Source organism: Phyllopteryx taeniolatus, chromosome 5 (genome assembly GCF_024500385.1).
Source record: "Phyllopteryx taeniolatus isolate TA_2022b chromosome 5, UOR_Ptae_1.2, whole genome shotgun sequence".
Lineage (NCBI taxonomy): Eukaryota > Metazoa > Chordata > Actinopteri > Syngnathiformes > Syngnathidae > Phyllopteryx > Phyllopteryx taeniolatus.
In genome coordinates this window covers 8,362,188-8,375,291 of record NC_084506.1, presented here as the reverse complement: position 1 = coordinate 8,375,291, position 13,104 = coordinate 8,362,188, and positions in this window count along the sequence as shown.

The following is a 13,104-nucleotide window of genomic DNA, read 5'->3' as shown; positions in this document are numbered from 1 at the left end:
AAGGCTACTGCTTCACTCTATCTTGAATGGATGGATGCACCTACGGATGAAACAGAGGAAAAATGAATCCCACACAAATGACCGCAGCCATCCGGGCTGTCATGTTCACACAGTCAGACTTTTATATGCAATCGAAAACTGCTTGGTGTTCCTAAAGCACATTTTGGCACAATGTTTTCTATTCATCTGTGAGTGAAGAGACAGGGAGCTGCCTACCCGCCTTCCAACAACAAGAGAATAGCTGTACAGATTTCCAGCTTGGGGGGGAAAATGAGATGTTACAGCCCATGAAGGCGCGCAGCGGAGAAAGTTGGAGACGACACAAAAATGTGTCTATTCATGCCAACTGGTGTCCTGACCCTCCTCCGGGCTGCCATTGCATTCTGTCAAGGGAGGAAATTAAAGGGCCCTTCACCAGACACAAGCACGTCCTCCTCTCGCCAAGCAGGCCGCATCCATCCCATCTCGCACTCACTCGCTTCAGGTCAACTCTTTAGTTCCAAAAGATGCTCCCCCATTGTGTGGTGCCCTCAGAAAAATACAGTCCCTATCTCTTTAAGGTTAACATGTTGTTGACAGAACGTGCAGTATTGTAGAGCATAGAGGAAGGTCATCGAGAGTTCAGAGTGAGAGCGATGACTGATGGCTTCACAGGGCAAAAGCGATTGTGAGTAAGGCTTGGCTGGGCTGAGACTGGACCACGCCAGACCAAGGACAGGACTGATGTCATATATCGACATTAACTGGATGGACAGCTGTTGGCCTGTTCTCTATCTGCTGAAAGATGAACCCAAATGACTCAAGATGTCATCAGTTAGCTTGTCAGATGTTAATAGAAGGATGACAAGAAAGGACAGAAAGTAATGCGAGGCTTTCACTTTTGTTAAAACAAATTGCACCTGTTGGATTGAACTTAATATACTTTCAAAATGGTTAACCCTCGTTGAAATACAAAATTCAAGCCCTTGACTATTATTATGATACTTTTTTTGTATTTGCGTGGATGATAGATGGACAACGTCATGACCATCAAGACAACCCACATCATCGCAAAGAGCCACGCAACAAATGACTGCCCACACTAATATAGCAACAGTAACATCATTTTAGGCACATCTTTACAATGTAGCCATTTCAAATATTTTCGTTACCTCACCCAACAAGCTGTGGCTATGGTCTGGTCATCAATATGCCTGAAAGATATAAAACCGCTCACGATAACGCAAAATTATTTTTGCTTCAAAAGCAATTGTGGCAACTGTGTGGCGGTATTTTATAACACTCATTGCATGTACAAACCCTAATTCAAATGAAGTTTGGACGTGTAAAATGTAAATACAATGATTTGCAAATCCTTTTCAACCTATATTCAATTGAATACACTACAAAGACACGATATTTAACATTCAAACTAATGAACGTTTTTGTTTGGTTTTGTTTTGTTATTGTCTCATTTTGAATTTGATGCCTGCAACACGTTCCAAAAAAGCCGAGCAGGGGCAGCAAAAGACTGGGAAAGTTGAGGGACGCTTAAAAAAACACTTGTTTGGAAGGATTCACAGGTGAACAGGTTAATTGGAAACAGGTGACTGTCATGTTTGGGTATAAAAGCATGCATTAACAGCATGGGGCGAGGTTCACCACTTTGTAAATAACTGGTTGACCAAATAATCCAACAGTTTAAGAACAATGTTTCTCAATGTACAATTGCAAGGAATTTAGGGATTTCCTCACCTATATCCATAATCTCGGCATGCAAGGCTGAAAACCAACATTGAAGGCCCATGACCTTCGACCCTTCAGGCAGCTCTGCATTAAAAACCGGCAACATTTCGTAAAGGATATTGCGACTTGGGCTCAGAAGCACTTCAGAAAACCAACATTGAATGCCCATGACCTTCGACCCTTCAGGCAGCTCTGCATTAAAAACCGGCAACATTTCGTAAAGGATATTGCGACTTGGGCTCAGAAGCACTTCAGAAAACCATCGTCAGTTAACACAATTTGTCATTACATCAACAAATGCAAGTTAAAACTCGACCATGCAAAGCGAAAGCCATACTGTATATCAACAACACCCAGAAACGCCGCCGGCTTCTCTGGGCCCGAGCTCATCTGAGATGGGACTGACACAAAATGGAAACGTGTGCTGTGGACTGACGGGTCCACATTTCAAATTGTTTTTGGAAATCGTGGTGATCGTGTCCTCCGAGCCAAATAGGAAAAGGACGATTAGTACTGTTATCAGCGCAAAGTTCCAAAGCCAGCATTTGTGATGGTACGGGGGTGTGTTTGTGCCCATGGCGTGGGTAACTTCCACATCTGTGAAGCCACCATTAATGCTGTAAGGTACATACAAGGTTTTGGAGCTACATGTGCTGCCATCCAAGCAACTTCTTTTTTTAGGGATGTCCCTGCTTATTTCAGCAAGACAATGCCAAGCCACATTTTGCACTTGTTACAACAGCGTAGCTTCGTAGTAAAAGAGCGCAAGTAGTAGACTGGCCACCCAGCAGTACAGACCTGTCTTACATTGACAATGTGTGGTGCATTATAAAGTGCAAATTATGACAACGGAAACCCCGGACTGTTGAGCAACTGAATTTGTACATCAAGAAAGAATAAGAAAGAATTCCACCAACAAAGCTGCAGCAATTAGTGTCTTCAGTTCCCAATTGAGTGTTGTTAAAAGGAAAAGTGATGTTACACAGTGGTAAACATGCTCCTTTCCCAGCTTTTTTGGAATGTGTTGCAGGCATCAAATTGAAAATCAGTGAATATTTGCACAAAACAATAAAGTTTATTAGTTTGAACATTAAATATCTCATCTTTGTAGTGTATTCAAATTAATATAGGTTGCAAATCATTGTATTCGGTTTTTATTTAGATTTTACACAACATCCCAACTTCATTAGAATTGGGTTTTGTAGATTCAAAATTCTATTTTGGAAAGTGAAGACTAACAGTTTTTTATCCGATATACACAGATATGTTCAGTACATAGGCCCCATATGGGCCGCCCCTCTTATTGAGATACAAAGTCAAGCCCAGAAATTTGAAATAAATAAATCATTATTCTCCACAAATACATTCCTTGGATGAATCTACATTTTTAATCATGAAATTAATTTTGAATCAAATTGAATGAAGGCTAGATCGTGAGATTAACAGAAGAATTACTGATTTCGTGGTGACTGCAGCTACAGGTTTTCGATTTACTGGTCAATTGATGTTACCACCTTACCACCATCGCCTATGGTCACAAGCTTTTGGGTGCGTTTTCAACACCTGTTGCTCAGTAACATCTCTGTCCCTCAGTTGGAACTAGGGGAAGTGGCTGGAAATAGGGAAAATCTGGATTTTCTTCCTGTTGCTTTTGCAACCTAGATTTGGATATGCGAATGAAAATAGACAGATGAATTCAAATGTTTCAGTTTAAAGTTCTCAGAAATGATTAAAAAGTAGAGAGGCAATTGTGGTGGTATAAGTGAACAATGACAAGATGATATCCATCCATCCATCCATCCATCCATTTTCTGAGTCGCTTCTCCTCACTCAGGTCGCGGGCGTGCTGGAGCCTATCCAGGGTGTACCCCGCTTCTCGCCCAAAATCAGCTGAGATAGGCTCCAATTCAACAATTCCTCCTGCCCGATGATAGCTGGGATAGGCTCCGGTGCTCCCGCGACCCTTGAGAGGATAAGCAGCTCAGATGATGGATGGATGGATGGATGGGTTGTGAGATAGAAGGGATTGAACAAGAGCCACTGGATTAGGTGAGGTGTACCGGTTGACCCAAAACGCATGAAGCTTAACCAAACTCTTGCAGATGCATTCTATTTTAGCAAGCCAAACAATAACCCCAGAGGCTCTCACACAGCTGTAGGAGAAAGAGGCGTCTGTGTGTGTGTGTGTGTGTGTTTGCGCGTGTGTGTGCGTGTGTGTGTGTGTGTGCGTGCGTGCGTGCGTATGGGTGACAGTTACCAAATCTAAATTCATCCCCTCTTGCCTGCAAAGGCCTCCACCTCCCTTTCCACACTCCTCAACTATCGGAGCTGTATCGCTTTGCAAACCTCGGCGGCGATGTTGTCAGGCTCCTGTCTGTGAAGTGGCCCCGGCCATAAAACAACAGTGACGTGAGTGATTGAACCAGCAATGAAGATGGCAATACTCCTCTGCATCAATATGAAGGCAGCCTGCGGGACTGGAGCCCTTTCAGACAGCTCTCTGTTTCTCCTCAGAGGAAAAATCCATACACAATTGATGGCAGTTCAAAGAGGGGCTTTATTGTGGGATATCAAATAAAACATCAGAGAACACAGAGAACGTTAGAAAGAGACGTAACAAAAGAATACACGAGTAAGCGAGCCTTTGAAAGAGGGGGGAGACACAAAGAGCGATCTGCATTTTGCTTTATCTTCCTTTTGCACCTGAACTGTAATGAAACACACAGTTTGTTTCAAGCAGCATGTGGATGTCAACAGTATCTATGACGCAATTACACTATATGACCCTATACGCAAAACAGTATGTAGATAGGCAAAAAGGTGGTTTTACGGCACTGACGAAAAGCCAGATAGGCATGCCCGTAGAGGTTGGAAGTATTTCAAGGATTTTCGGGGCCGAGAAGAGAGAAGTGTAAGTAAAAACGAGAGATAGCATTCGTTTCCCATCTGTTCTCTGCAGCCTGGCCTCTGGCGAACCCGCTTTGATTTCATCATCCACTTACTTCATGAAAAAGATAATGAACACTGCTTAATTGTGGTACAGACACATTGGACTGGAATTACTTCCTCTCCCCGCATTTGAACATCTTTCATCAAAGCCTTTCATTCCATATACAGTAATAACCATTGTGTTAGCTTTGTATTTGTATCATTCGAAAATTCTGTTCATCCAATTCTCTTCTGTAATTTGATTCTAATGCATAATTGGCCGATATGTCATGCAATTACATCAATTAAAATAAATATATCACATAATTAAATAATGTTTTGTGTGGTTGGATTCTTTTTTACTGTCACAGTTTTGACCAAATATGTGCCTAATCAGTGTTGTTGGTAAATCATTAATATTAGCCTTTAGATCAATTCAAGTACTGTATTAAAAACCAAGATGGATCATTTGAGAAAGAGCGTTATTAAGTTATTTGCAGTGTTTTGAAAGTACACCACATGAGTTTGAACAATATTTGTAAGATTTTGGTTACTCTTGTGAGACAAACTGGCTCTTAGTTCACAGTTATGGAGTGCAGTTCAAAACCGCAGCAACCTACGACGACAATAAGAAACCTCCTGTTAAATAAAATCCCAACTGATTTGTACGATACTATTTACAGTATGTAGACAAAGCTCTCGCATTGAATGTCATGAGACTGTGCAAGTCAACCTATAATGTTGGGTCAGTGAGTTTACAGTTGGACATTATCGCGGGGCGCGTGATAGCGCTTAATGTTTGCCCTCCACTTTGACTCGTCCTCTCTCTGTCTCTCGCTCGTATGCTCTTTGCTGGTGATTGATGTATGTGTCAGGTATGATGGGGCATCATGGCGTCATGTGACTGCGACAGATGGCACGAGAGAGTATCAGAGCGGGTTCACCTGCTGTTTGCTCTCCTGCTTACTGCGATCAAATGCCGTCGAGGGAGAGCGAAGGAGGGAAGGAAAGAGCAGTCAGTGAAAGTTACAAAACAAGCCGAGCAGGAGATCGACATCGAAACCATTGTAGGTAAGATGAGGAAGTTGAGAATTGCGCGTCGGTGATGCTGAAGAGGAGGGAACGCTGGGTCATTAAATGTACAATATTAATGATCTCTGTTCTTCTTCACTTTCAGCCAGTCTCAAATAATAATTTCATAATGACGGGACGTACTCTCGCAGCCATTTAACACGCGTTCCAGACCAGTGGATAAGTACAGATAGAGGGGCTAAAGAGACACGCAAAGTAACTATGACTGATCACGCCGCCTGATGTCTCCAAGGGACATCCTCTGTGTAATTCTCTTAGTGTAGCCGAATATCATTTATCCTACAAATAGACATATGACCCTGCAATAACCGTGTCACTCGGAGTTCAACACGGCACCGTGAGTGCATTCAAAGGACACGGCGCACAATTAATTCCATTGGCTTCGGTTTGTGCACATACAGTATAAACACACACTGTACTCGCGCTTGAACTCACTGAGACACAGATAAGGAATGCCATTCACAAGTATGCATTACATATGCATAAGCATGCAGTGCAGAGGGCAGTGCTTACTAATAGAAGCACTCTGTGAGGCCCCGTGAAAAGTATAAAACGCGTTATCAGTGATGAATTCGACCACGGCGACCCACCTTGACGACAGTCCAAGCGCCATCCTCCTCGCCTGCTATCTGCCCTCTCCAGCCCTGCTGCCGGGCTGTGGGAGAGTGAGTGGCAGCTGCGTGTAAACGCCGGTGCCAATATGTCACCGGCACCAATCTGCATCCCCGAGGGATTCTACCGGGAGTTCAACCCGAGTATCACACCGCAGAGAAAACAATTTCTGCTGCCAATACTCCCACGCAGATGAGAAATGTTTTAATATTCGCCGCTGCTTTATGGCCGCGGCTGTGACAGTGATGGAGAAAATGTCAGCTTTTTCCACGCTTAAATGCCACTCTTTGTCTCAGGCTGTTTCTTTGCATTGATCTTGCCTTTGCCTCACAATCAATAACATCCGCCAAACAGTCTCTTGTTTGGTCCCTTTCAAAGCTTTCAGCCATGAAGGATTTCACACTTTACTTTCTTTGCCCAATTAGCTGTCCAATCGGTTAGTTTGTGCAAGGACAAAATGCAATTGTAGTTACAGACAGTGGTGTTTCTATATTAAAAAGGGGGTGGGCACCCACCTCTCAGGTTGGTTAAATACAAGAAAGTACTGTATTCTCTCTCTTACTGTCTGATGTGTTTTAAAAGGACCATTATTTATTCCAACAACAGTGTTATGAAATCATTTGTGATTCATTGTCAAACGCCACAATTAAATAAAAACTGTAGCTTCCAGGGGTAAAACAAATAACACAGCTCGATTGTGGTGCACATCTGACCCGATTCATTTCCTGTTGCTGTATTATTCTGCATTCATAATTGCCCCAGAGGCCGAATTAAAAAGGCATATCCTAGAAATGCAAACTAGGACCTGATTGCACCATGGCATTGAGAGAAAGCAGAACAGGAAGTTAGAAGGGAAATTATTATTATTATTTTATTTATTTATCTGACACGATGACATTGACTCTGTGCGCTGTGTTAAATATTTAATCAAAAGTTGCATAAAAACCTGGAGGTCATGCAGGTCACACAGCCACTCAATGAGCCAATCACAAGTCGCCTTTTGGCCCTGCGCAGTCTGAATTTGTCTTCCAGGAAGTCATAAAATGAGGGACAATCACTGGCTTGGGGGGAAGAGAATCGTGCGTGGAGACAAATGGGAGTTTGCCAACATTTATTTGCCAGCCCTGCGATTGCCTGACGACCAGTTCTGGGTGCACCCCGCCTCTCGCCCAGATTCAGCTGTGATGGGCTCCAGCACGCCCGCGACCCTAGTGAGGATAAGCAGTGCGGAAAACGGATGGATGGATGGATGTTTTGCCAGCGTGAAAGTGTGGCAAATACGTGGTTGGCTGGCAACAATTTCAGGGTGTACCCCACCTCTCGGCCTGAGTCAGCTGGGATAGGCTCCAGCACATTCGCAACCCTAGTGAGAATAAGCGGTACAGAAAATGGATGGATGGATGGATGAATGGATGGATGGATGGATGGATGGATGGATGGACCTTTGCCTTGTGAAATCATTTGCAACCAGACCCTCTGAAATTGTAATTGAAGATTCCTTATGTACAGGCTACAAAGATACTGAAAACCAGATACGAGATTTTTTTAAACGTTAGCTGTTTCTTGTAACTTGTTATCAAAGAGAAACTTCATGCATTTGCTGTAACAGTCCATTAGTGATGGATGTGAATATGGGCACAATAGTAGCAATTTGGCAGCGTGCGGGCGACAAACGTACATAGATGCCTCATTGATTTGGTTTGCCCGTTGCTGCCTTACATCTGTGTGTCCACCATGTTGGATGTGGTAGGTCTGCCCTGTAAACTAATGTAAATTGGCTGAAATTCATGGTGTCTTTCTACAAAGTGCACAAAGTTAATCCCTCTCATTCACACATTCACAAACACATGTGTGTGCGCACACACACACACAAGCATACACACACAAACACACACGCACAAAAGCGTAGGATTGGAGGGGAATTGGAATGGCGTACCAGGGCCCCGAGCATGGGGGACCCACAGGGCTTTTGTAAAGTTTAGATTTTTTGTTGTAGTTGTTTTATTTCAGTATGTCAGTTATTTAAACAAAAAAAACATTATAAATGTTCAAAAAATACATTTTGATGAAAAAAAATTAAAGAACAACATTGCTTTAAACAAAACTACCGAAACCAACCTGGTAAAAATGCACAATGGTTCATTCCACCTAGGAGGACTCGTGAACGGTAAAGTGGTGCATGTGCGTGTGTGTGCTTGTGTGTGTGTGTGTGTGTGTGTGTGTGTGCGTGTGTGTGTGTGTGTTGTGAGCAATGATGCCGGCTTTCGCGAAAGCTCGGACAACAGTCAAAGCAGATACCTTAGCCCAAGCATCCACAATCCATTCACATATGGTGGCGGAACTCGCCCGGCGTTGCCTCCCAGTCTCAGTTGCACTTGGTTTTTCACAGCGGCTGTGAGATGGGCGCGCATGGAGTCACAGATCAACAGGGACGGTGACGCGTGGAAAAATAACATCCGGTTTCTTTACGTACATCTCACTCAGCCACTCTCTCATTTTCTCCTCGTTCATCCAGCCCTTTTGATTGGCCTTAACGATGACTTCTGCTGGAAACGTTTCTTTAGGCACTGTCTTCCTCATAAAAATCACCATAGGTGGCAGTTTCTGTCCATAACCATGGCAACCAAGGACAACAGAAAAAGCCGACTTCTCGTGCCCCGTTGTGTATATCGCTACCGTGGTGGTCCCCTTCTTCTCTACAGTGATGTCGAAAGTGAGCGAAAGTGAACGGCACCTCGTCCATGTTGGTGATGTGGCTGGGCTGGATGTGTTTGTCGGCAATCTTTTTACTGCAGTAGGAGCGGAAGATGGCCATCTTTTCCTTGTAATCTACCGTAATTTGCTGCGCCACGGTAGTCCTTGCCCGGATGGATAGATGGCGCCGATTCATAAAACAAAAGCACCAAGACGGACCTCCTTGAAAATGTCCATCCATCCATTTTCTACCGCTTATCCGAGGTCGGGTCGCGGGGGCAGTAGCTTCAGCAGGGACGCCCAGACTTCCCTCTCCCCAGCCACTTCATCCAGCTCTTCCGGGGGGATCCCGAGGCGTTCCCGGGCCAGCCGAAGGACGTAGTCTCTCCGGCGTGTCCTGGGTCATCCCCGGGGTCTCCTCCGGGGTGGACATCTCACCAGGGAGGCATCCGGGAGGCATCCGAATCAGATCCCCCAGCCACCTCATCTGGCTCCTCTCGATGTGGAGGAGCAGCGGCTCTACTCTGAGATCCTCCCGGAGGACCGAGCTTCTCACCCTATCTCTAAGGGAGAGCCCGGACACCCTGCGGAGGAAACAAATTTTATAACAATATTAACATACTCAATGTAGCTTCATTACTCTGCATTATTTGCATAACTGTTGTTGATCACTACTCGCTACTTACTATATGTGCTTCAAGACTCTCTGCACCATTTGCACAATTGTCAGTGTATCAGCATTACCACCTTACATTTCTCAATTACTCTCTGTGCTTGTGTTTTGAAGTCCTAAATGTATATTTTGTCATTGTGGCTTGTTTTCTCTAGTACTAGAGTGGCTCCAACTTACAGAGAAAAATTGTGTGTTTTCCAAATACTGGGTCAATAATTCTGATGATTGTTTCACAGCACTTACGTTCACCAGCACAAATAAACTTCCTCACAAACCATACGCCTCACGGGGCTGTGTTTTAGCCCCGCCCACAAAATCAGGAAAATTCAAACGGTGAAAAAGATGCTTTAGCTATATCTCAACTATCCAGCGCTATATTGTTAGAAGTCTTGCCATATGTTTTTTCAGCACTTATCTTCAAACATTTAATGTATTTAGAAACAAAACTATCTGCTCAGAGCAACGTTAACATATTTTTTAAATGTTTCAAAAACTTACATCGCATTTTGTGTGCAATATGCTTGTTGGCGACAATGATATTTTACAGAACCATTGTGTTCAGTGTTGCAATGGTGCATTTAATTATCTAGCTATTTACTGTCATTGTGTTTTACATCAACCAGAGTATGATGTTATTTAGTTCTTTGGATACTATGGAGAGGAGCAATTGAATGAAAGAGGATGATCATATGCGCATAATAGTTAGCTTACTCCTGAACAATTTGCCAACATTATACTCTGTTTCAAAGATCTGTATGTCACACAGAGACAGCTACACTTGTACAGTTTTATGCATGGAACAAATGAATTCACATTGTTGTTATGTCAAACATTTTTCTTTTTCCTGGTCAAAAAGAAAAATGAATGAGCAATAATTTTAATCAAATATAAAACAATAAAAGATAAAATAACTGGAAAAAAGATGTAGAATCTTGTCGAAACAAGAAATACAAATAATAGCCATAAGCCCTTTCATCATATTCTGGGACTGGCTGTTATTGACCAATAATATGCGGGGGCGGGGGGTGGCAGGGGTAGGCTTATGTATGGGGGCCACACACACACAAACTCACACACACACACACACACACTAATATATTTGAGAAACACATTGGCACCAAAAATAAACTGTCACTTTTAATCAGATTACTGCATGTGTTTTCGTAATGTTTTCATGAGTGTTTACAGCTACCACTGTATGTAACACTGTTACTGTGATGCCAAATTGGGAAACCTATGTAGAATGAGACAGGTTAGCTAAGCAACTCACAACAGTTATTGTACGTTATATAGGGTACATGTGCGTGATACAGAGTACATGTTACATAGTTACATAGACTGTAAACAGTTGGTACATCTCCAAGCAGCAAATGAATGAGGTATCTTCCCCAACTGCCCAATTTTGGCCGCATCCAGTAAGGCCAAAAAGTCCAGTTACGATTCTGCGCTCAAGGCCATAAATTATTTTGATTGAAATTGCAGTGGTTGAAGTTGAATTTTGCCGAACCCTAGAAAACATCTTTATTAACTCCACAAATGTGCTAAACGTTTTCTTTTTGTGCGGTGCCGACAATTAATTTAATGTAATAAAGGCTAAGTGATGGTCTCACTATCGCTCTATTACGTGTCTGTCAGGTGTCTTCAAAGGCTGACTGCTTTTACTTTAATCTTAGTTCAATTTTGGTTTATCGTATTTATAGAGGTTAATTTCTCTTTATACTTTTATGATGATCAAGAATCTTAAAACATCGTCTGTACAGTTTTATGCCTGGAACAAGTGAACTCACATTGTTTCCTGTGGGAAAAACGTCACGGTGCTCGACATTGGAGAGTCAACTGAAATATCAGCCCAACAGGTGAGCAATGGCTTTCTTCCTTCCAGGCTCTCCACAGTTCAGCCGAGGCTGCTGACAGTAACTGACCCAAACTTGCACTCTCACAGGGCGGAGGGTCATTCAGTCGCTGTTGTCGCCGAGACGCAGTGCCTCTTCATTGCCTCCCTCTGGTGCTGAAGCAGAAAGAATGCGGAATGTTTTCCATCAACACTGGCCCCAGGAAGTAGATGGTGACCAGTGCCTGCGTCCACCCTGCTCCCACTGACAGAGTAAGTGGTCGCTTATTCTAAGGCAAAAGATGATTGAAAAGTTAGGATCAACATGAGAGCAACAATCGGTCCATTTTGCTGAATCGGCTGGGGTCATTTAGGGGACATAGGGCAGAGTGATGATAAAACATAACGCATCGCTTCCTTAACATGTCCACACGGCAGATAATTAATGCTTTGTCCTCACACAAAAAAATTCTTCCATTGGTGAGGGTCAGAGAAGGAGGGAGAGGAGGGGTGTCAAATCCCAGACAGCGTTTATAGACACGCGTCGATATGTACACGCACACATTAAGTTTATATACCGTACTGTAGCACTCCAAAACACGCAGAGAATTCATTAGATCGTAAAATACAACAATAGATAAACCGTAAATCTTGACGGGCATCCATAATAAAGACAGGAAGCAGATGTACAATAGCTGGAAGCACCAAAAGTCCACACATTCAGCAGGTTGACGCCGGAGCAAACAGCACTTTACAGCTCACTTGGACCATTTGAATGTTTTCCCTGCGCTCCACTACCGCTCAATCAATATTTACAACATGAGCAAACACCTCCCAAATCCTGTGTCACAGCTTGCAGGTCCATCCTCACAGCAAGCTGACAAACTAACATGTCGTACATCGGCAAACACTAAATGGTTCGGGGACACTCAGGCTCTTGCTGATATATTTTTCAAGTGTTAGTTGTACCTAAATGAACCTTCCAAACTTAGGTCAGCTGGTTGAGTTATTTGCTGAAATGAAACAATGAAAAATGTTGTGTCGTTTTCTGATAACTACATTTCTCTAATATTATGCACATATTCAAAGTGCACAACCACTGAGAGCATACTTTCTCCAAGGCTTAACATTTGACATCTTCAAAATCGATGCTGATATTTATTTTTTTATTTTATTTTTTTTTTTTTACACTTTGTTCCCTCGGATCTGAAAGATGTACTCCTTTTAAGCCATTTAGATCCCACATAAGCAGAGCAAATCACAATCTACAATTGTTCACCCACAATGTTATCTACTGTCTTCCAGTTGAATAATATTTCACAGAAAGGGTTTTTTCTCAAAGAAACTACAGATAGATTTAAAAAAAAACAAAAAAAAAAAACATTTCAATGGGGACCCTGAGTGGAACGATAAGAAGTTGCACACGATTCGTCAAATCACTGAAAAAGGTACCCTCACCTGAAAAACGTACCCTCACCTTTCATCGTGATTCTCACCAAAGTAAAGTAATCAATTCTTCCTTGCTAAAAGCAGCCCTACAAAGTTATGT